Source organism: Phalangium opilio, unplaced genomic scaffold (genome assembly GCF_054372755.1).
Source record: "Phalangium opilio isolate 3A_F unplaced genomic scaffold, DU_Popi_V2 ptg000046l_1, whole genome shotgun sequence".
NCBI lineage: Eukaryota > Metazoa > Arthropoda > Arachnida > Opiliones > Phalangiidae > Phalangium > Phalangium opilio.
The window spans coordinates 406,026-431,701 of record NW_028324169.1 but is presented as its reverse complement, the minus strand read 5'-3'; the positions used below and the strand labels follow the sequence as shown (position 1 = coordinate 431,701).

Sequence of the window (25,676 nt, the reverse complement as noted above, 5' to 3'; positions counted from 1 at the left end):
TTGCCCTTGGCCTTTTAATTGGCTACGTCTATCCGATGACGTTACATGCCTTGGCTCAGCGATAGATGCAAATTCCGCGCAGACTCAGATGTAAACTATCAAATTATACACCAAATTCAAAATGGTTTTTCATAAACTGACAAATGAGTTATCGGTTAAACACCGGTTTTAATGGTTGCTTCGGTAACGCTATGTGCTGAACGCACTTACAGCAGACGACATAGACGACATTTCAACCCTTTGTATCAACCTCCTGACGTTGATCAACGTGTCCAGTAAAGTGGTGAGTGTAATTTATGAAGGATTAATTCATTTATGAATTATTCAAATAAACCCTTTAATTTTCCCCCTTAAAAATCCGATTTAAATAAAATAACACCATTTAATTTATTTCTTTTATGATTTATTACTTGTTCAGATTGTGTGGCAACTGTCGATCGCAGTATAGAAGTCACTGCAGTGAAAAAGTAAGAAAGCTGATCGCCCGTGGTAACTGAATGGTTAAAGCCTTATTGGAGCACTTAGCATGACCAAAATCGCAAGAGCAACTCCATGATTCGTTCATGCTCTTGTGGCACTAACAATATCGCACTTATCATATTCTCAGGGAATGGTGTGTTGATGAGCGAGACACACCCATACACTTTAGTCAATATTTATCCTATCCTCTCTCAGACGAGGTATATCTTCCAACTGCTGACAAACAAGCTTATCCAGAGACTGAGTGTCAAGCCATTTGCGCCTCGCAACTAACACTAGAAGTCGCGGATCACCCGCTTAGCGCTTTACAACTGCATATCGACATAACTTATAAAACATAACCAGTAACCATATTTACACCTTCCCAATGAACAGTTACTTGAAAAGTAAGCATTTCAGTATGCAGCAATTGGTATAATCACCCCTTTGTTTCTCTTAATATGAATATGGTAAATCTGAAATAGGTCTAATGAATGACAATAAAATAGTTAAGTTATATTTAAAATAGGTATGTGGTCATGAAGGCTTCGGAGGATGTAAATTGCAATCATGCAACAGAAAAGAGCAATTCACTTTTGACAGTCAGAAATATGTAAAGTTTAATACACGTGGAAAATAAATTGGCGAATTTTTGGGTTTGAGAGCGTATCGAGACTGATTGGGTGCTGGCATACTGGTTATAAATAATGTCATCTTGAGTAAAGGCTAGACATCATCAACATATTTCTAATGTGAACAGATTAAAAACATGCCGTTAACGGTTTTAAAGCATTAAAGGCGGTAACAGACTTTTTCTTCTTTTTTAAACCCCTCCCCGGCTCCACTTAGCTCTATGAGGGTGACAAGCACTATCCACACAGGCTCACAACGCTTTGGTCCCATTGAACCGAATTCCCATTCGACAGAACGGCTTTTTGTGGTGTCCCATTCGACTGAACGTAGCCAAAAGGTGCGATTTTATTATAGTCCCATAGACCTTTTCACACTTAGAGCGAGGGTGAAAAGGGGGTAAAATTTTCGAGAGGTGAACATGCGCAGAAAGAATGTTTGTTGCCAGTCGTATTTATGTAACCATTGCTTTTACCTTACTAGTTAGGCATTTGAGTTTATTTTTATAAAACAGTGTTCTATTAATGGTTGTAAAAGTATAAATTGAACTTCCTAGGTGAAATTTTATCGAATTCAATTGATTGGGGTAATTTATAATATTCTACAGACCAAATTGGGCGCCAAGGCTTACGAGCGTGTTATACGCGGCGCTTTCGGGCACGGCATCGGCAATGTCCGCCGATGAAGCGTCGATCCCATACGGTCGCCGAGGCTTAGTGAGTTTTAACCAACTATTAACATTGCACCGTTTCCATTAGAACTTAAAAACTGTTTGTTTCTTAACATGGTTTTAATTTTACTCTCTCGGTTTAAATACTAGGCATTTTATTTTTATATTAAATTACAAAACGTTCTAAAACACGTTCATCGTAGTTTATTTTAGACGTTAACTCCATTGAAGTGTAAAACTCATGGCAACAAACTTGGAACTGCTCATGCGCGGCCATAAGTGTGAAAAGGTCTATTGGACCGAAATTCTATTGAACTGGAAGAAGACATACTGTGTGGTTTTGCATTAAATATATTAAAAATTACTCAACTTATTATTGTTAAAATAAATGTCAGTTGAAAATGTATTACTGCACTTATTTTAACTACGTTTTAATTACGGCGAACCTCACCTACCCTAGTCTAACCTAACCTAACCTAACCTGACCAAACGTAACGTAACCTAACCTAACCTGACCAAACGTAACGTAAGCTAACCTAACCTGACCAAACGTAACGTAACCTAACCTAACCTAACCCAACCCAACCCAACCTTGTTTGGAGGTAAAAAGATTATTTATATGAGTATTAAAAGCCCGCCTCTTACCACGAACAATTTATTAGCAATAATAGAAATATTTTGGAAAAGATGTCAGATAATTAATTGGAGAATATTTTGGAAAAGGTGGCAGCTAATTAATAGGAGAATATTCTGGAAAAGGTGGCAGCTAATTAATACGAAAATATTTTGGAAAAGGTGGCAGCTAATTAATAGGAGAATATTTTAGAAAAGGTGGTAGCTAATTAAAAGGAGAATATTTTGGAAAATGTGGCAGCTAAATAGTAGGAGAATGTTTTGGAAAAAGGTTGCAGCTAATTAATAGGAGAATATTTTGGAAAAGGTGGCAGATAATTAATAGGAGAATCTTTTGGGAAAGGTGGCAGCTAATTAATAGGAGAATGTTTTGGAAAAGGTGGTAGCTATTGAAAGGGAGAATATTTTGGAAAAGGTGGTAGCTAATTAAAAGGAGCGTATTTTGAAAAAGGTGTCAACGAATTATTGGAACCAAACAAACCAAACCAAACCGAACCTAACCAAACCGAACCTAACCTAACCTAACCAAACCTAACCTAACCTAACCTAACCCACCCGAAACCAAAATATTAAAATTTTAATTTAAAACTTAAAGACATTGATGGAACTACCATTAAGACTGTACTTCATTTTAAGCACAATTTGTATATTAATTCTATATATCTCTTGCCTTGAAAGGAATGAAAGTGAACGTTTTAATTAGTATCACGAAACATTTACTTTTAATATTATTAACATACCTTTCGGAGATTCGAACCAACAACCTATCGCTTCGCAGTCCAACATCGTATCCTCTACACCACCGAATCGCTGACGGCTACAGTGTTTCAAGTTATATTCATGTATTTTTTTAGGGGCATTTTCGGACGATTGGGATTTCGGTCCATTGGGAATATAGCCATTGGGCTGGAAATCTAAAATCATTGCGGGATATTCGGTCGAATGGGATTTCGGTCCATTGGGAATTCGGTTGAAAGGGACGATACCCTCACAACCCCTTTTAATAAGTCAATGATAACAAAAATCCAAATAATTTAAAAAATGTTGTGAAGTCTATCTAATAAATTATTCAATGCATGCATGATATAACCCATGCAATAAATTTAATTGGCTTATTAAATGAAGCGTCTACTAAATTACAATATAAGTTAACAGTAATCTAACACGTATGTGAGAAATAAATCATAAAGTACGCGCAAATAGCGCATGTAATAAATTAAATGGATGAAACGCGAAAAAAATAACTATTTATAATGAGAGAATGAAAATAAGTACGTGTCAAATTGGATATTAAAGAAACTTTGGTGAAAATGAATTAATAGAATATCTACAATGAGCACTATAAAATCACAAAGGAGAATACAATAATCAGAGAGAGTATATGCCATCATGAAGAAAGTGCATGCCGAGCATTGAAAATAATAGAAATACAGGGAGACGTTATTCAAACAACCTTTCAGGGCATTTAGAAAATTATCTACAGTAAAGTAGAACATGCTTCGCTTGAGCATGTCTTCAAAAAACAAAACTAGTCATTATTTTCAGGCTGCAATTTTTCACTTCGGTCAGGAATACTCTCGGTTTCCAGTCTAAACCTTTTATTTTCAAACCTTAGATTTTCGTATTCATTCCTAGCCCTTTCATTTTCAGTCATAATTTTCCAAACAGACGCAAACATGAGCAGGGCATCCAAACATGCATTAGCGGAAGCTATGAGCGTTTCTTGCTTTTCTTACTAGGCAGCGACTAAGCTATAAGAAAGTTTAGCCCATTTATAAATGAAACAATAAAGGAAGGCCATGCATGCAGAAACAATAGCAAGGAATGATGGAAAAAATTACAATGAAATGTTGAAGTGAAGAATAAAATTCAAAGGTCACCGCAGTAACACTTAATGGTTAACTGACTTTGCAGTAACCCTCTATCTCAAAAAAATGTCCAAATGAAATTTTCAGAAGGTGGACTATTATACCCTACGTCGAATAGAAACCATTCTTATGACCTTTTCTGTGTTCTTCAGTGGCAAGTGGATGAGCACCATGTTCATGGAAAGCAGAAGGCTCTTTTTAGGAATCTTCAGCAAAAACTGGAGGAAGGCTATTCAAGAAGCTTGCACCCACCTGCAACAAAAAATAATGTTAATAACATGGTTGATACATTACGAGAACTTACCAAATTTGCAATACGCAGAGCTTCACGTTCTTCTATAACAAGTGGAATATTGTTGAGGAATGCCTTTCATTGTCACCTCGGGAAAGGGTTCTCTATTGGCGGTGGACATCATTTACCTTCTTTGTGATATGTTATCACATCTTTGTCCTCTCTTCGGGCGTGTTACCTAAGTCACTGATGACCAACAAGGGTACAACCTTAGACTCATAGAGGGAATGCGGCGCCTTTTTTAGTTTTTAAAAACATGTTTCATTACTATGTATTATTCAACACAATAACTAAAAATAAATCTTAGAATGTTAGAAAATATCAATATACATTTAATAACGACTTGTAAAGTTGAACATCAATTACACAGGAATAAGAAAATGACTGTTTGACCATACCAATAAAACTACTGACACAAACATCTGTGTGCCCTTCACGTACTGTAATAATTATGCCTTCATTCAGTAAGCATCTATTGTGGTTAGATATTATCAAGGTGAGCAACAACATAGAAACAGGAAAAGATTTGAGTTTAATATTTAATTCAATTACAATTAGTTTTTAAACAAATATGCGAAGCACATTATTTACATGAAAATATATAAATTACTCAACATTAAGCGATGTTACCTTAACAAGCGGCTGCTTCAAATACGTTGACGTCATTTAATAAAGAGCAGACGGCACGAAATTAGTATTCAGTTCATACGATAGGTGGAGTTAATAACTTAAACGTTTCGGGTGAAAGGTTGCAGCACTGACTTTTGTCTACAAATTTACACTGTACACTGACCTTACACCGAAATTTAGTTCAACTGGAAACGCAAACTGAACTGAATTGTAAGCCTTATTTTTGCCGGCTGAACCTCCAATTGGATCCCGTGGGGGTAGGTCATACAGACGTGAATGACGTATTCTGACTAGAGAAAATTTCCTCGAGCAAAATAATCAGATAATGGAGGCTGCCCGCGGTGCTCAAAACGCTACGAGATTTGTTTTTATTTGTCATTTATCTTTAACAAGTTAGTTAAAGGTTTACAACCTAACTTGATGGATTTTGAATATGTGCCTCTACGTGATTGTATAAAAAGGACTTGGTTTGCCCAAGCCTAAAAAACAAAACGATAAGAGTTTTTTCCAGTTGATTGAAGCGCGGATATTCTATTTTTCTATATAATTTTAAAGACAATCCGTATTTTACTACTCTTTAGAATTTAATTCAATCTCCTGATTTTACTGGTAATGGATTTATTTCCTATAAATGAATTGAAATAGAAAATTACCTATCTCAGATTTTTCGTGATAAAATTTTACGAAAATGGAATTGTTGTTGAAAAATCTGAGATAAGTAGCAAACCAAGCAAGTCCTTTTTATATAATATCTGTTCCTTCAGTCTGCATTTGCTTTAATCTATTATAAAACAATTTTTTTGCCTGAAATGCGAAATTTTTCACTTCTAGCACGAGGTTAAAAATGGTTCTACACTTCTCCTAATTCTTATAAGATATGGCACACAATTCGTTTTAGAACCCGAGCTTAATAGTCAACTTCAAAACCAACATCGTGCCACGATTTTTAAACTATCAAAGCCGTAACTGTTACAGTCCACTTTACGATTGCAATTATCCATGACATTGCGTTCACTGCCCTTGTACGTTTACAGTGAGTGGCACCGTGGCCAGTTATTTTAATTAAAATACCTAGGCCACAGGTCCAGTTTTAAAAAAATCCTTATTTCCAACACTGATCCATCTATCCTTCAAGTTTTTACAATCACCCATTTCTTAGACTCACTCAATAGTCTGCATGGATTTATAATAGAAGCTTACGCTTCCTTGATATTTCACTCACCTTAAAACGCGCACAACATTTATTCCTCGTCTGAAATAGTACCAGCCTGGCACGCGCGTTTGTGACGTAGAATTTGAGGCAAATTCAGAGAGGGGTTGAAGTTTTTCACGTGATCGAGTTCTAATTTTTAATAGCGCACGCGCGCCGAAAGAAAAACGTTTGCCTCAATTTCTACGTCATCAGCCCCCCCCCTCAGTCCCCACCCGAGGGAATTTTTATGCCATAAATGTGTTTAAAATCCAAATGCCTTGCTGAAGGCTACAGTGAAATATCCATGAAGCGTAAGCTTCCATTATAAATCCATGGCCTAAGTAAGGCAACTTAAGCCTTGGTCGAAACTAACATCTAAAATATAAATTAAAAAGGTATCTTAAGTATAGAATTTCAACCGAGACACATAATTAAACGAAAATTAGACCCGCCAGAGAAATTTTTAATAAATATAGTGTTATATTTATTGAAAAATATCAAGTTAAAGTTTCAAGGCGGTGAAATGGCAAATTAGCGTCGTCTACTGTAGAGTAATGAACAATTAGCGTCGTCTGCTGTAGAATAATCTTTTGAGGTACTTACATTTTTAATTAAATTAAAATACTTAGACTTAATTAATTTTGATGAAACTTAAAAAAGGCACACCTTGAATAGTTACTTGTTAATTTGAAAGTATTCCGAAACGTAACTTCGCTTTAGGTTTTAAATGATTTGATGTGCAGGAGCACCAAAAACCCCATGATATTCCTATGGGAAAATCGGCGAAAATCTGTGAATTTTCATTTAACATTACGGGAGGGTGTGGGATCTTATCTAGAAGGGCCTACCGGCCCTCTAGAATAAACGTTCTTTTAATAATTATTTCAAAATCGAATCAAGTGTACCATACTTATGATTTCGTGAGTTCGAAAAACAAAACCATACTTAACGAACAAGGTAAAAGAGATAGACAGTGGAAAACATAGAGTAAGATAAAATATTAAGTCCTGCCTCTGTTTCCACCCCGTCTCACCCATGAAGGGGGATTGTCGTCTATTACGCAAGCACCGAACACTAATTTGTGCCTTCTTATAGTTTATTCCTTCTTGGTATTAGATTTGATGTTTCAGACTAATATTTCTTTAATTTACTTAAACTCTAAAAATGTTATCAGTAATTATTTAGGTAAATTCCATGAGTTTTCACTAGACAAAAACTATCTAGAGATAATCAAGTCCACCAGAACATGAATATATTTTAATATATTAACATTTTATGAAAAACACTAAACATTTATTTACTTGTGTACTTAATATAATTAAGACTGCCTTAAACGCTCAAAAACTGTTATATTAACTAAATGGCAAAAATAAGGATTCTTTGTAAAATTTAGTGTTTGTGCAAATTTTTGACTTTAAAAGCTAATTTATACCACGATCTTGTAAATAATTGGCATTTCTCTATAACCCTAAAATATTTTTAAACATACAGTCATTTAAACTATACAATTCCCTTGAATAGTATTCATATTTGGTTTTTCACAGAAAACTAGACATGAGCGGTCTATTTTTCCACTGAACCCATGAATCGTAAGACGAATTATATTAAAAAAATTAAATATCATGTAAACGAAATAAGGTAATTTCTTAGGTCGTGCAAGGAGTTTATCACTTTAAACTTGTGATGTTTCAAAAAATGTAAGGCTTGATCATCCTTGGTATTTTCAAAATTCCAACGGATTAAACATTTCTATCTAACTGCCACATCAAAAGACTTACCAATCATCATTTTATGCTATTCTACCAAGGAGTCGGAGTTGATAAAACAAGATGGTCAAGCCCATAATTGAGCCACATCGTTTACGTAATCTCGCTATCCAAACTACAATAAATATACTTCTAGTGAAATATAAAAATTATTCCCAGAGGGAATCGATCTTCAATGGCTGCTTGGCAACGTGAATAACGTGTCGACAACGCCCGTTACTTATTTAACTAGTACAACCATTACCACTACATTTACTACCACTACAACTCGGGTAAAACTATTATGCCCATCGATACCTTGTACTAGCTACGAAGAAACCAAACGATCTATGAGAAAAATTGCCCAAGCGTGCTTCTATAGAATCCTCGCCTGCTCGTACAGCTTCTATATCCTTTTTCTTATCTCTCTATCTCTACTATGCGAAGTACTACTTAAAAATATCAAACGAAACACCTTCTATTCAGCTTCTTCTACACATCAGGTCAAAGTAATAGCCCATCGTATATACAATGTGGCAAAAAAATGGCAGCATGATAGAAACCTGCCCTTAAATTAATCCTGATGGCGTGAATGAAAATTTATATTTTAAAACTTTTTAGAACTGTCTAAAGTAAAATCCCAAAGAAAGTTCAACTGCAAATGTACCAATTGACAATAAATAGCCAAAAAGGTATATTTTGAAAAGAGATTTAAGTGTTTCTAAAAGCATTGTTGAAAACACAGCTCGGTACTTTCTCTCCTCCAGTTTCTTATTCGTATGATATCTAGATTTGATCGTCTTCCTTGTGTGTTGACTTGTTTCAACATATCTCAAAATTCTGTAATCAATATAAACGTCATCATGATTAAACATCAAATATTACAAATTTAAATGCAATAGATCTAGGATCTTGCTTCGTCAAATGAAGCTGGGCTTATACTTTCTCGACGCACAATCTCTCATCAATGGGATTTTAGGAAAAATAAATTATGGTTCAGGCATACTAAATTCATTTCGCATGATAGTGCGTGGCATTAAATGTAAAAAACATTCTCGTGTGCAGGTAGATAATAGAATATAGCGGCTGATACCAAAATTTGCAGAACAATGACGAGAAATCGAAAATGGAAGGTACGCGTTTGGGGGATGCGACCGGTGGGCGCTAGCCCACGTAATTGGGTTTTTTGTGTTTTAAATTTTTGACTAATTAAAATTTAAATGTATAAACTAAGAAATGGTTTACTACAAACGTATACTCAGGACTTAGCACCTTAGTTAGCGAAATCTAACTTGCCTACCATATTAAAGTTAGAGGGCGCAACAAACCACGAACAAATGGAACTTAAAGGTATACGACATATTCGAAATTTATCTAGCGGTGTAGGGTATAAAAGACACTTTTCTCAACTATGGCATTTTGTAATTGAAATAATATAGACATAAGCTAAATTAAGATATATTTTGGATGGTTTCTTAATAAACATGGATGAGTTAAAAAAATTAAAGACATTTTCGAGGAAAAGGTATATTATAGTCGTGTTCAGTCGAAGTGGCATTTCCTTTCAATGAGAGCTTAACCTTTGTATTCATGCGCTTTAAGTTTCCCTTTAACATCAAGTTTGTTTGAACACGACTATTTTTCACGGGGTCTGGTTTAATTACCTCTTAAAAAATCAAGGGACAAAGGTAGCAAAGATTCGGGATCGAAATTTCATCGCCTCGTTTCTTGTTGGACAACCACTTTTAAAACACCAGTATACAGGTTTTTCTGATCGGTTTATATTTGAATCCTTTCCCATATTTGTGAATGCGCTGCGCAGGCCTTCGTTAACCGCTGTGTTTAAGTTAATTTAAAATGGCTGGTGCGCTTATAAGTGATGTTTGTGTTTTTTGTGAACACAAATCGAGAGAAAAACTTGTAGAAAGCCCAGGAGATTCAACATAATAAACAGTTTCATCTTTGTTGATCAAATATGCTGATAAAGAGGACGATTTTAACCTGTAACTTGTAAAACTCGTTGGTGGGAATGTAACAATTGAAGATCTATAAACGCAATTCATACGGTGGCATTTAAAATGCTATAAAAGGTTTTCCCTCAAGTCTCGTGAGCAACAAATTTAACCGTTTTCGGGAAAAAAAATCGAAAACTCACCCAAGAAGCCCAAGACAACCCTTCACTAGACCGGCCCTCTTGTAGTTGAAAATGTGCCGTCGCCTTTAACCAGAAGTAAGACTACAAAATATTCAAAATTGCATTGTTTCTTCTGTGATAATAAAGAAACTCGAAAGCACGCGTTGCATTTTATATCTTACGATTCGAGTAGAGCATAGTTAAGGGAAGAAGTTAAGTGGGAACGACACTTGTTACGTTTAACTGAAAGTATAAATGACACTGATGCGCATGCCGTAGGCATAGTTTATCACCTTCATTGTTGGGGAAGGAACGCAACGCACGTTTTAAGAGCGAAGTCTTTAAAGGGTAGTAAGAAACAAGTAAATAAGGCGGCAATAGTAGCTTCAGGCATTGAATTTTTAAATCTAGTTAAAGAGGAGTTTGAAGAGAAATATGTTCAAGTGATCTCAATAGCTGAACTCCACGCTATGTACGTGAACATTTGTACATCAAATGGCCTTGATTTAACTAAAGATGAGCTTATGTCAAGAAGGCAACTGAAGGAATTTTTGAAAGATGAAATACTTAGAATTCAATTTTCAGCTGCTTAACAAAAGCGATCCGCGGATTTAGAATCATTGTAATGCACTTAAGATGCAGCTTGAAGTAAACTAAACGAGACGAAGATAATTTTTAAGCCTCAGCGTTCATCCGAAAGCTACTTCTGGCATCAAAATAGTCGTGTTTTAACGGAGAACTAAATATGGAAACAGATGTAATACCCAAGAGTTGATACTATTTTGGAAATGTTTATGACTGGATAAGGGAAGTTAAACTCAAACGAAAAACGTGAAAGTGAAATAGACCAACGGCCACTAAGATTGGGTCTGATGCTAATTTTTTATTGTTTATCTCCTTGTCAAGTGTTTCTCACTACATCTAAAATTATAAGAGGAACCCGAGAAATGCCTTTGCAGATGGTCTAACCATTCACAAGAAATCACGGAGTTCAAAACTGGTTTAGATACTGAGTTATTTGTGTATGAGCGTCAATTTTTCAAGGCTGAAAGAAGTTGAAACCCTTATGGCCAAAATCGTACTGCATAAAATCAGCTAGCATGACAGTGTCTACCTTCCACCAAATTTTGTATTTTGTAGAACAATATCATTCGCTGTTGAAAACTTGGACTTTAAAGAGGATACATCTGATGGTCAACCCACCACTCATGGAACAAATATGATCATATACCAGAAAGTTAAACCCATGTCCCATGAAACAGCTAAAAATGGTTTTTAAATGAAAAAGTCTGGGTGATTTTGCCAAGTGAGCTTCACATTGAAATGGCGGAATTAAGGGTTATTGGAAAATATATAGAGCTTTCAGGGATTCCTGAGCTATGGCTGGAAACTGCTCGCAAACAGTTGGTTGCATTCACGAATATATATCAAATATGTCGTGTACCATTAAATTGCGGGTGTTCAAGGTTTGATGCGCCCTCTATCTTCAATATGTTAGGTAAGTTAATATTCACTTAACTAATGTCCAAGTTTTTACATTTAAATATTAATTAGTTTTATATTAAAAACACAAAACCTATTACGTGGGCTGGCGCCCACCAGTGGCACCCCCAAACTCGTACCGTCTATTTTCGAATTCTCATTGTTCTGCAAATTTTGGTACCAGCCGCTATATTCTACCATCTAGTTGCACACGAGAAACATATGGACACTCACTAAAACAAAAACAAAATTTCAAGTGTTAAAATCATTTACATTGACTAATTGACCAGTTTAAACTAATAATATTGAGGGCACTTTTCTGCAAAGCAAAAGAGAGAGCGATACGTCTCTCCAAATCATTTTGCCACAACTGCCAGAAATAATGTAAATGTTCCTCGGGAGCGTACACATCGCTTTCCATTCACAAATTTGAGAGTATTTCTCTCTAAAATTGTCGTGCTTGGGGTCCATATACTTCTTTTTCTCTTAATTGACATAAACTGCCTGATCTTGGTATTGTTTGAATCGAACTGGAGGGTCAAGTATGTATTCTTTTGGTTTTGTGCTCGTTGGAGATGTAAAGTCTCGCCCTCGTTAATCCCTTATATCAAGGACTTCCAGATCGGTGAGTTTGTTTTTCTTCCTAACTGAATCTACGCAGAGTACTTCCTTATATACCTCAAACACAATGCTAATAAAAGCCATCTCAAGAAGATTAACAACGTCTTTGTGTCTTGCAATAAGTATTGCGTTAGTACCCTGGCAAGTGGCAATCTTGAGGAACGTTGCAAGGAGTTTCTTTCATCATGCAATTTGGACATATACACGAGGTTGTTTCGTTAGAACGTCTTTTGGTACCTATTGTGGCACAACTATTTGTGTTCATTTTTAAGCCTGTCGTCCATCGAGAGGATGATTGGCCTTTCCCGTTCTCATCCACCCAATTGCTTTTAAATATTCAGCAAATTGTTTCAATCCATTCCTCAAGTGCGTTTCTCCGTAGATTGTACCATAGTTTTTCTAGGGACGGTGCGTTCCCAGACTCATCTTACCTGAATGCATAGCTGCTCGTGGCAACCTGAATGCATAGCTGCTCGTGGCAATCCAGTCCTTCGTTTGAAAGAGCACGACAGGAATTATATTAGGGGTCGCGAATCGCTGTAATTTTTGGGCTATACTGAAAGGCTGAGGTTACGCTTCCCAAAACGCGCGCACCATTCGTTCTTAATTCATAAATCCTATTATCCAGGCTGTCTGTTGTTATGAGTAGGATTGATTCAACAGCGCTCCATATAAAGCATTCAAGATCCTTCAGAAACTCGTTTGTTGTGTTTTTAAAGAGAAAGAGAAGTGGAAAGTAAAGTGATTTTTTATGATTCTGCATAATCCAGGAAATAAAACCGAATGAAATTAGGTTCATATTTTAAGGATGATTTTAAGTTGGGATCTCCGACCAATCGCGTAACGCCCTGCCCTCCTGTTTAAAAAATTCTCGTGGCACGCTCCATGTCGAATGAAATTTATCGCGAGATTTGACAAAATTTTCGCACGATGTCTCAATCGTGGTGCGAGACATGGAGCTTGCCACGGGAATTTTGTTAACAAAAAGGCAGTGCGTTACGCTATTGGTCGCAGGTCCTTATTTAAAATTATCCTTTAAATTTGAACCTAAATTGAATTTAAAATCGCTCGGAGGTATTTCCAGAACGCTTCACTATGCAGACTGGTGTTATAATTTAATTAGTAGCTGAATCGATAAAAAAATCACTTTAAACTCCCTTTAAATGGTGAGCTTTGGGGAGGATAAACAGAATGGGCCATATTGATTAATTCTATTGGTTTATAGTTTAGGGTGTAATCAGGGATTAGCAACTTTGAGATCCAAATTTTCAGACACCGACGCCAAGAATTCTCTTTTGTCCGGCTGCTCCGGCACAATTTCACCGGAAACATTTACTCCAATGTCTTTAACAGATTCGTCCCGAGCAAGGATTCGAATTATTTCCTTATTAAGGGTTGTAATATGCGGCATCGATTGGTCTAATATACCCTTGCATATTCGAATAGCTTTTTTCTCTTTCTGTAGTTTACCGATAATCCAATTTCTTTAAGGCCTCCTATAAAGATTTGCACTAACGCTACCACTGAAGTGTCATCTTTAGCTACTATCGCCGTATCATCAGCGTATCCAAGATTCAAAAAAGGTCTTCGTCCCGGCATTATTTCAAACCCATGATCAGCCGCTACGGCGTCTTCTATGGGTTCTTTTGGAATGAAATCGATGACAATATTAATAAGCATTGAGAAAATAAGGGCCCCTTGAGGAACGCCCCTTTTTAAATTATTTAGTTTCGTCTTCTTACGGTCCTATATTTCTGTACTTCATTATTTCGCATTAGCTTCAATAGATGTTTCCTTTGCTTTAAGGGAAGAGTTGTGCAAGGTCTTTTCAATATGCTCGTGGCTTATATTGTCACTGGCTTTCGTGATGTCTAGAAATATAATTGCGTATTCCATGGATTTCATTTTCGTGTTTTGCAGGGCCCCTTTTATCAAAGAGGAGTTAATGTATCGCCGATTACTAGTTGCTTCGCAAGTTTGGAAGTTTTTCATTTCGGCTGATAAGAAAATTGACGATTGAAAAAAATCAAAATAGAATGCGAGTTTTTCAGGTGCTTTTCACCGCCCCCTTTATAAATAAGGACAGCTCTGTCACGTTTTAGAGACGGAGGAACGTATAACCCTCTATTCATTAATGTGGCAATCAGAGCGTTTAAGTTCTCACTTCTGGTTCCATTTACCGTCCGCATTAGTACATGGTCGGTACTAGGAGCGGTGTCTGTAGCTATACCCTTCATTGCCGTGGTGATATCCGGGTCCGTGAACAGGATATCAACCTCACGGTCATTGATTTCTTTTGTGACCTTATCATGTTTTCGAGATGATCCAATGAGATTCGGTATAAGGTTTTCGATATGATCATGAATTTCCGTGATGGGTTCTTTTATCTGTGTTTGCTAGTGTACGCCAAACTATCCCCCGGAAATTATATTAGTAAAATTTGCCTTTTCAGACATGTATTCTTTTCGACTTTTTCTCATCGCTTTTTACGGTCATTCTGTGGGTTTAAAGTATTTCTATATCCTCTATAATTTTTCTTGGTTTTATTGTTCTTCCTTAACTAGTAATATTTACTAGCTGGTAGTTTTTGAAATGAGAGATTCATTAAAAGGGCGGGGCACCACATAAATGAGATAAAAGCCAGGTTAAAAGAAGTCCATAAGGGCTATAATGCTACAATCCCCGCAAATTACAATTTATGCACTTACATGTAATTGGCGCTTTCCAAGACGTTTCGTGGTGTATGTTTGGAAAAATACATAGCGTAGTATGTAGAAAAGTATGTCTCAGTACCCAAGTGACACGAACAAGGGGAAAATCGTGGCCAGGGAACATAGCCCAGGACTTTTAGGGTTTGACCTAGAACATTTGAACATAAAGATGAAAATTGGTACATGTGTTGTTTTTGACCCAACAAAAAATATACTAAAAGTCCCCTGCTGTAGAGCGCGAGCTTTCGCCGCCATCTTGGAAAATGGCCGCCGGGAATGCCAGCTACAATGTATTCCACGTTCTTCTTCAAAAATTATGAAAATTGGTACACATTATGATTGGAACCACATGAACGTCATGGCAAAATGTTACAGCTCTGTGTTCAATAGTTTGGTCGCCATATTGAAAAATGGCCGCCGTTAATGCTAAGTACAGTATATTTCACCATGTTGTTGGAAAATTATGAAAATTGATAGGTATTACAATCAGAGCTGTGTGAACCTCATAGTAAAATATTGAATCCATTAATTAGATAGTTTGGCCGCCATGTTGGAAAATGGCCGCCATCAATGTCATATAGATACATTATATGGTTCAAAAATTATGAAAATTGGTAATAGTTATGTGGAAGACCGTCTAATCATCATACTTGAATATTGAAGACGTGCTACTGATAGTTTGGGCGCCATCTTCGAAAATGAATGCTGGAAACGCTAAATATATTTCAAATATATAAATCTTTTTGAAATTCCTTTTTTGAATAGATGATTTTAATTAACGTAATAAACAACAAAAAATGGATATCTCGAAGTCGAAATTATCGACGCCATCTTTAAAAATGGCCACATGAAAATCATTGCCCTGAATTCTGAAAGAAAGAAAAGTTATTCTAAGCTGTTATTCTCAACATGTTGATTAGAGAATATGACTTTATAATGGGGTTTATACATTCTACTGTTGTTTAAGATTAGAATGTAGACAGATCTCTAGCATTTCATACATATTCATCGTCATCCTGAAGATTTTTCATAATAATTGCATGTCAGAACCCTCGATTAGGCGCTACACATAGCTGGGGGCCTTATCAGCGCCCCTCCCCATCATAATCCAAATTGAACCTGCTGAACCGTCGTCATGGCACATGGAATCGGCCAGTGGGACCGACAAACGCCACTTGAGCAGGTGACAGAAGCTGGACACCGTCAGCGGCGAGCCCAGCCAGGTGGTGGTCGGTGACAGGGAAGGATTAAGGTAGGAGAGGGCTCGAGGGGACGGAAGAGTTCCCTCCAAGCACAACAGTGCCATACGGCCCAAACAAATAATGCATCCGCGACCCCTCGGGGGTTGCCAATAGCGGGGGCGAGCCAAAGCAACACCAGGGCGGGGGCGAGCCAAAGCAACACCAGGGCGGGGGCGAAGCGGTCCAGCTAAACCTTCACGGAACGGGACAAGGAACGGTCTGAACCAAGGGCGAACCCAAGGAACTCCCGAACCGTCACGCTGAACTCGGATCCCTCCGCCACGACAAGTCCTTTGAGATAAAAAGGTTAAGAGAACATTTGTTTCAATTACGTGCTGTAACTGGGTGTGGTTATGATAAGGCGTATTTTAAAGTAATGACAGATGAACAATATCTTACAAATTCGTTGCGCTTTTTTAATAACCATATTGCATCTAGGGAAGCCATAGCTGCTACCGAAGAGAGATTTCTTGTCGATTTCAAGGGTGATAATGGACACGTCACGCATCAACTATGTAGATACTACACGTATAATGGAACCGTTGCCACACATACTGTCAAGTCCTCATTTGATCTCGCTAAGCTTCATCCAACACAGTAAAAAATAATGGTCTTAGATTAAACCCTTGAGGGTTTTTGCACTTTTGTCAGAAAACCAGTACCAAAGTGGTTTGTTTGGAAACCATAAAGGGATTTTTCCTATCCAAAAAAACACCATTGATAAAACCATTTTACATCTCTAATTGTTATTTATTTCTACTGTTTTTAAACCCTTATAGGTGGTATATTCGACCTTATGTGGTACATTACTTTTTCATTAGTGGTTAGCTTCTCAACCTTTCTCAATCCACTTACGGCGTTATTCTAAACCATTTTTTGATTTTAGAACAGCCATGTTTAAAACCGAAATGGTGGTATATTCTACCATTAAGTGTTGTTTAAAGAACCTTTTTTAAACCTAGAAAACTGTTGGAAAAAAGGGTTTCACTTGAAACCTTTTGGGGACACTTCAAAATTTCCCCGTTTGAAAACTCCGCTAAACCCCACGACTCCTTATTCAAACCCCAAGGGTTTTCATTCAAACCGCCGGCAGTTCTTATTCAAACCCCCGGCAGTTCTTATTCAAACCCCCGCGAGGTCTTATTCTAACCCCCGCGTGTCCCCCGCTTGTTCGTATTCTAACCCCCCCGCCGCGTGTCCCCCGCTTGTTCGTATTCTAACCCCCCCGCCGCGTGTCCCCCGCTTGTTCGTATTCTAACCCCCCGCGTGTTCTTATTCCAACCCCCGCACGTGTTCTTATTCCAACCCCCGCACGTGTTCTTATTCCAACCCCCGCACGTGTTCTTATTCTACTCCCCCCCACGTGTTCTTATTCTAACCCCACCCAAGTGTTCTTCCACTAACCCCCCCCCCCACGTGTTCTTATTCTAACCACCGCGTGACCTTATTCAGACCTCGCGGGTTTTTAATCAAACCACGCTCTAAATTGGACTCATATCCAGCCTTCAGTGTTAACATTCCGGCGTACTCCGAACAGACATATCATAAATGGAAGACACGCCATTGAATAATACTTTCTTATTTACTTTGCACAGCAGAAATTAGTGTTTTGGATATATATAAATGTAGTATGGTTTAACTAAAATGTAAACACCCATTTCAAATATTAATATCAAAAGATGTTCTTGAAATATCGTAATGAAACGGAGCTTTAGTGCTAGAACACTAGTAAAGGCATCGCATTTCCGAAAAATATTTCCCAAATTTTCGTTTTATTGTGAAAAAAAGGTAATTATAATTTTGTTGTATTTCTTCACACAAGGGAAACTGCTAAAGTGGTGCACTAATGTCACAACGGACGCTTACAGACACACAGATAGACGACTTTATTACTCTTTCTGTATTAAAATTGAGCTTAGAAATAAGAGTATCTTAAAATATCAAAATAAATGTAATTAATATTATATATTTTCTTCGTTAATATTTCATCTTATTGCGCATTACATCGTTTTAAGAAAGAACAATTAAACATTCTTGAGAGACTTGACTAATATTGACGTTTGAAATGAAGCATACGCCGGTTGTTTCGCCATAGGCAAATCGGTAGTATATAAAGGTTTCGAATTCCAATGATGTAAATTATAGCGCAATTGCATAAAGCTTTGGAGGAAGCACTGAGTTACAATCTCTTCGGTATTTTAAGTCAATCACACAATAAAACTTGTGTTTAAAAAAATTGCGTCATCTTATGGATAAAATTGTGCTATAGAGCTATTTCAGAGGGGGTAATGGCTACGTCACCAATGCTATTTGCCCATAGAGAAAACCCTCACAAAATGTCCGCCCTACACACTCAAAGGCAGGCCCAATTTTCGTAGCAGACGAAATTTTTCCCCCACTGAAATAGCTCTATTGTGCTATCATAAACCAGATGCTGCATATAACCTAATTTTGAATACTAAGACCTTGAATTTTAATATTAAATTTTAAATTGGTTTCTGGATTTTTTACCTCTCCGAGTGAAGATGTCGGTACGGAGAGGTATTACATCGGACTTGTCTGTCAGCGCGTTCGCACATGAAAAATTGGAGCAAACGCGTTCACAGAAAGCAATTTTTGGCTTATACTCCCATCATTTCACCAAAGATGCAAGCAGAAACAACTTCTCTTATAATTTAAGATTTATTGTGAATCAAGCGCCTTATATACCCCAAATTTCCAAAAATTGTTAAAGAGGCATACACTTGAATTCAAACGTCAACAATAGCAATGTTTTAAATGATTTTAGGAATAAAGTTTCTTGAAACGATTTAACTAATATTAAGGTAAGTTAATTACGATTAATATAATAATTATCAATTATATTTATTTGATTATAAGAAAAACCTCTTAATTTCGTTTCGACTTGGAGTAGTCTATTTTAGTTTATCATAAGAAAATAGCTCATAGCTCCCAGTAAGTATGAAACTCTTCATTTAAGCTATGTTAACAGCATTTTCTTCCATATTTTCCCGGCGCATCGTGCTTTTCGCGAACCCCTTGGGCGGCGGTGCTGGTTTTGTGCCCCCCCTCCCACAGGGTGCAAAAGTGTAAGCGCGCTAAATCTGAAAGGAAATGTTGTAGTATGAAAATATTCTACGTGTCATAATTATAGGAAGCTATATATTATTTTCTTATGAATTTATTATTAGTATTTTTAATTGGATAGCTAAATTGTTAAAAGTTTCGGGAACTCAAAGGTTTTTGAAATTCTAGCATTATTATCTTTCAAGGTTTTTTTTTTCAGAAGTGAAAGAATTTGTATTCAGCACATACGTATTATATGTTTTTTTAAAATCGAAAGAAGACCCTCTTGCTTCTTTTTTAACTCAAAGAGATTTACGCAGATTGTTCAACCTATGTAAACCTTGTTTTCTAACAGTTAACCCTCAATGGTTTGCAGTTTTTTGTAGACCTGTACCACTTTTAAACCAGTAATGGTTTGCTGTTTTCTATGCACCACTTTTAAACCCTAAATGGTTTGCTGTTTTTAGCATTACCATTTTTAAACCATCAAGGAGTTATCTTGAAAGGGACTACATTGAAACCAATTTTTTCACAGATCCCTGGCATTTCTTATTATAAACCAGAAACGGTTTATCAAAGTTGTTTTAAACCAGTAATGGTTTGCTGTTTTTGAAGGCGACCCTTTTAAACCATTTAGTTGGTGCCGTAAAACTCTTAGTGGTTGCTGAGAAAATCATAAACCCTATATAAACCCTTTGAACACCATTATTTTTAACTGTGAACAACCGACGCCGCAAAACTACATTTTTTCCGAGCGTATTTCAAGGGCAACAAAAGCTAGGAAACGATTTAATCCCGAACAGTGGGGTTTGGCTCGCGATCACGAAAGTCGAAGACCCATTCACACCATTTTCCTTCCAGCATCAGAACTTATAACACTCTTTATTTGTACCTGCAGTCTGCAGTACATCTTGTATAAAGAACTGTGATTGTAGATGATCTGGATTAGCTTGCTGGGCAATGTGTGGTAATTGTCAAGGTATAAGCCGTAATAAAAAATCTTCAGGATGAAGAGAAATATGAACGAAATGTTAAAAATGTGTCTTAAATTTAATTCTAAACGACACTAGAATGTATACACCCCATATAAAATGGTTTTTCTTAACCAAAATCCGAGTAATATGGCTTTCCTTTTCTTTTTTTCAGATTTTAGGATAGTAATATTTCAGCGACCATTTTTGAAGATGGTGCGATAGTTTAGACTCGTAAATAGTCATTTTTATGGCGTTTAATACTTTCATGAAAATCATCTACTCAATAAAAAAATATCGAAAAAATTTATATATCGGTAATATATTTGGCATTTCAAGCAGTCATTTTCGAAGATGGCGCCCAAACTATCAGTAGCACGTCTTCAATATTCAAGTATGATGTTTAGATGGTCTTCAAAATAATTATTACCAATTTTCTATATTTTTGAACCATATACTGTATCTAAATGGCATTGATGGCGGCCATTTTCCAACATGGCGGCCAAACTATCTGACTAATGGCTTCAATATTTTAGTATGAGGTTCACACACCTCTGATTATAATACCTATCAATTTTCATTATTTTCCAACAACATGGTGAAATATACTGTACCTAACATTCACGGCGGCCATTTTCCAATATGGCGGCCAAACTATTGAACACAGAGCTGTAAAATTCTGTCATGATGTTCAAGTGGTTCCAATCATAATGTGTACCAATTTTCATAATTTTTGAAGAAGAACGTGGAATACATTGTAGCTGGCATTCCCGGCGGCCATTTTCCAAGATGGCGGCGAAAGCTCGCGCTCTACAGCAGGGGACTTTTAGTATATTTTTTGTTGGGTCAAAAACAACACATGTACCAATTTTCATCTTTATGTTCAAATGTTCTAGGTCAAGCCCTTTTTTGGCCTATCTGTCCTGGCCTAACAAGGTACAGCAAAAAATCAATGTCGTGAAAAATAGCGTGTTGACCGCAAACAAACACTTTTGATAGATCTCCTTGAGGCATTGGTTTCAAATTTTCCATCAACTTAGTAAACATGGCGTCATTTAATTTCTGCATTTGCTTTTGGAAAGTAAAATGTAATAAGATTTTTAACTTAAAGACCGGTCTTGTACAAGTTTGTTAACTCTCTACGCAAAAAAAATTGCAAAATCTTAGGCGAAAGCCACAATTTTCAAATTTTGGGGGTTATATTTTCAATTGTCATAATATAAATGGACTGCCCGAAATGAGAAAAAGCGGGGTCAAAGGAGATGCACAGGATTATTTTCAGGTTCTTAAGAACCGAAACTCACTTTTGCTTTAAAAAAAGCCACTGATCCTTGTGCTGTTAGTGGTGTTAGTTTTTTATTCGATAAGAGATCTCCAATGGAGTCTATATATCTTGATCTGTCTGTAACGAGAACGCTTTTCAAGTTGCCATTATAAGCTTTCATTATTATGCTCGATAGGAGAATCCAAGTGCCAAAAAATATTCTGGTAGCGAAATATACTGTTTGTAAATCACTTCCTGTAAGTAAAAGAGGTGGATTCAAATATTATATATCCTTATCAGTAATCACATATTTGATGTATTGCATAATGTAGAGAAATATCGTCTTGAGAGTGCCAAGGATTATACAGGGTTCCAAAATGAGCAGTGGGACCGAAGTGTTCAGTGAGCGATTTTGAGTGGGATGTATTCTATTGCATTTAGATGTCCGGGCTACCGTTTTAAATTTATGATCAGAATGTTTTAAAGATGACATCTTAACTTTAACATAAAAAATTAAACACAAAATTAATTTATTTAAAGGGCCATCCATAAAATACCTTTGTCATAACTCGTAATTGATGGCATAAATGAATAATGTCATACAATACATTAGACCTAAAATCACCGTAAAACCCATTATACTTCGATCCTACCACCCTTGAGATTTTGTCTATAACACTTTAAAACGTTAAAAATGTTTATCACCATTAAGAAGGCTTGCTACGAAATACCAAAGTACGTTGACAAATCTTTGCAGTTTGAATTTAACATTTGGAAAAGAAAATTCTTTGAAAAGTTTTGAAAGGAATGTCATAACAATTATAGTTATAACTAAAACAAGCCAGACTGAATCATCCAATCCTTGAACGGAAAATGTTTCAGATTCACGAGTCACGACTCCATTTTTAATTGGGTCGCAAGTTAATATTCCCACTTTAGTATGACGACTCGGTGGAATAAAATAATAATTAAGCACAGTTGATGGTCGTGGCATCCCAAACATAAAGAAAGTGTGAATAATCTGAAAAGAAAAAACTAATTTAATCATTTAAAATAACTGACGAAATCGCGTTAGACACTTTATATACTGGGTATTTCGGATTAGTCTGCCATAAATTACAATGGTCAATAAGAGTGGAAAGTTCGCCCCGCCATTTAGTCTAAGTGGAAGAAAATGCGAACCAACAACTCCGAACCATACGTTTAAAGAAAATTGCTGTTAGTGACAACATCTTCAGCAGAAAGGAACTATAGCCACGTTTAGAAGAAACTTCTATCTCTAGTCTTCGAAAACACACGTTTCCGCGAGTATATTCTGGGAAGGAAGGTCACAATATTAGCCAATTACAGCCCGTTAGCAATACAAACAAACATCAAGCGAGTTCTAACCACTACAGTAGCAAGAATCTAAAGGTGGGCCATAACCCTATCAGCTTAGGACTATTATATTAGATAAGAAGTACCTTTCAAAATTTTTAATTATAATTCCAATTGGGTTGTAAATATCTATTTCGGTAGCACAACACAGATTGTTGCTTTAAAAAATCCCTTCTTTAAGAGTTAGTTTTCGCCAAGGTATATTTTGTGGATACATGAAACAATACCTTCTTCGGTAAAAGGTGTTCTGTCCCGACCAAACAAGAAAGTAAACTTACCCCAATGCTGGCTCCTTTATTCAGGTAGTTTATTTCATTTCCATTTGCAACTGGATCTTTCATTTGTGACAAATTACTATTAACTTGTTCTCGAGTTATATACTTAGAACTAGAAAAAATTGGAAGCAAAAATAATAATAATTGAAGTTTTGTCTTATAATGGTGGCAAGAAGTTATATCAGCATCTCAGAGAGAAGATATAAATTCGCCAGATTTCCAGCTTTATCTCCAGTCCTAACGTAGGTACGCAGTCAATCCCCGTCTCTAAATTACAAGCAGCATCTCATTGGTTCTTGAAAAGTCACGTCAGCGCGACGACGCGAGTGAGGAAAATTTCCGACTGACGAGAGCGAAATAGCCCGGCGCCTTCTTTTACGTCCCCCTTGTACTTTGAAAGGGGGACTGGGACTATGGCGCGCGAATACAAAGGCATCTTATATCTTCTCTCTGAGATACTGATATAACTTCTTGATGGTGGCTTATGTATAGAGGGGTAGTGGCTAGGGTATGATCTGAGGTCTCTATGCCACAGCTAACCGACAGCGCCCTTTACTAACTGTTACTGTTAACCTCTGTGAGTTTCGATGAAGAGGAAAAACCGGGAAGGAAAACTCCTTTCAACAAGAGAACTTATAAACTCTACACTGAATAATTTGTTCCTAGATTTTCACCCGGTGCCACAGTCTAGGATCGAACACGTGATCTTGCTGCGAAGCGAATGAGCTAACGGCTTCGCCATCCCACCTTAGTCAACAACTTCGTTACAATATTAGCTTGTGTGTGAAAGTTTTATTGCGAAGAAAATGTAAAGGTTTTAAAGCGACGTTGTCGTACAGCTGCGAGAGCTGGGCGGTAAGGTTTGCAATCGGGCCCGACTGAAAAATCCCAATCGCGCTAAATTGCTAAATTGCGCGAGAATTTACCAGACTAAGTGTCTGGTCTAAGTTTTCTAAGTCTAAAGCTAAGCTTTTATTTGCTTCCTAAAGTTCTAAGGTTTATCAAAATTCAAAATACAAAGTTTTAAATTTCGAAAGTTTTATTTTACTGGAGCAGAGCTCCTTGCTGTTTTAAATCTATGTTTTGTGTTGTTACAAAGGGGCGCGTAGGCCTTATATACATAAAGTTCATGAACTTGTTTACTAAAGAATAGGTCATTTCACGTACAGGACTACGCTTTCGAGAGGGAAGCACCATACACACTTGATTTTATGGTTCCACAGAAATGAAAGATCGGGTCAGGCGTTCACGAATCTTCTATACAAGATTTTCGTCTTGATATGAATAGGCGAATTGTTATGGTTTTTAAACCCTTTTGAATTTACTATTTTTAGCCCTTTATGGCTAGTTTTGCGAACTCTGACCTTTTTTCAACACGTTTAGACTGATATTTCGGGGATTCGTTATTCTACAGGGGCGGTAGGCTTGACACCCACCAGTAAAAAAACTATCAAAATGCTTCTAAAAAACGATTCTGGGTTCGAGATATATTCAAGAAGCGCGAAAAGCAGGGTTTTCAAGCGAATTTAATTAACGAAATGCGGACGTTGGATTCTCAAAAGCACTTTCAGTAAGCTGTATTTTTATGATCTAAAATAAACACTTGTTATATCATATTTGTTCTGAACCAAAAACATTTTCATTTTCTATATGCAAAGATACTGCAGAATGAACCCAAGAGAATTTGACGAGATTTTGGAATTAGTTAGGCCACTAATTTACAAACCAGATTCAAGGTTTCGAAGGTCTGTGTCCCCGGAAGAGAAGTTATCATTAACTCTGAGGTATATAGCGTTTCAAATGAAGGAATAGTTCAATAGCTTTCGAAACATAATACCACGAACTATTAATTTTAGATATTTGGCAAGCGGAGATATGCAAATATCATTATCATTTGCATATAGACTCGATGCCAGCACAGTTTCCAATATTATAAAGGAAACTTGCAGAGCCTTGTGGACCGTATTGGCCCCGATTTACCTCAGGATGCCCAAAAGCCCCGAAGAATGGTTAAATATCAGTAATTCATTTGAAAAAACATGGAATTTGCCCCACTGTGTTGGAGCTCTTGATGGAAAACACATTACGATCCAATGTCCAGCTAAGAGTGGCTCTAAATATTTTAATTACAAAGGCAATTTTAGCATTGTACTTTTGGCCTTGTGTGACGCTCAGTATAAATTTACCATGGTTGATGTTGGTGGCTACGGCAGCGAAAGTGACGGTGGGGTGTTCGCTCGTTCCAACTTTGGATTAAAATTAAATAATGATTTGCTATCTTTACCCGAACCGTCTCAACTCCCAAATTCAAATAAAGAATTTCAATACTTCATTGCGGCTGATGAAGCTTTTCCTTTAAATAAAAACATAATGAGGCCTTATCCAAAAAGAGGGTTATCGCTGTCGCAGAGAATA

The 25,676-nt window shown here is 36.7% G+C and overlaps 1 long non-coding RNA gene across 1 annotated transcript; it reads left to right on the top strand.

Annotated features, from left to right (window-relative positions):
* The first annotated feature begins 1,437 nt into the window (after positions 1-1,437).
* On the top strand, positions 1,438-2,048 carry LOC149674125 (uncharacterized). Its single transcript, XR_016366741.1, has 3 exons — positions 1,438-1,645; positions 1,697-1,805; positions 1,963-2,048. It is a non-coding gene; the product is annotated as an uncharacterized LOC149674125 (long non-coding RNA).
* The last annotated feature ends 23,628 nt before the right edge of the window (positions 2,049-25,676 follow it).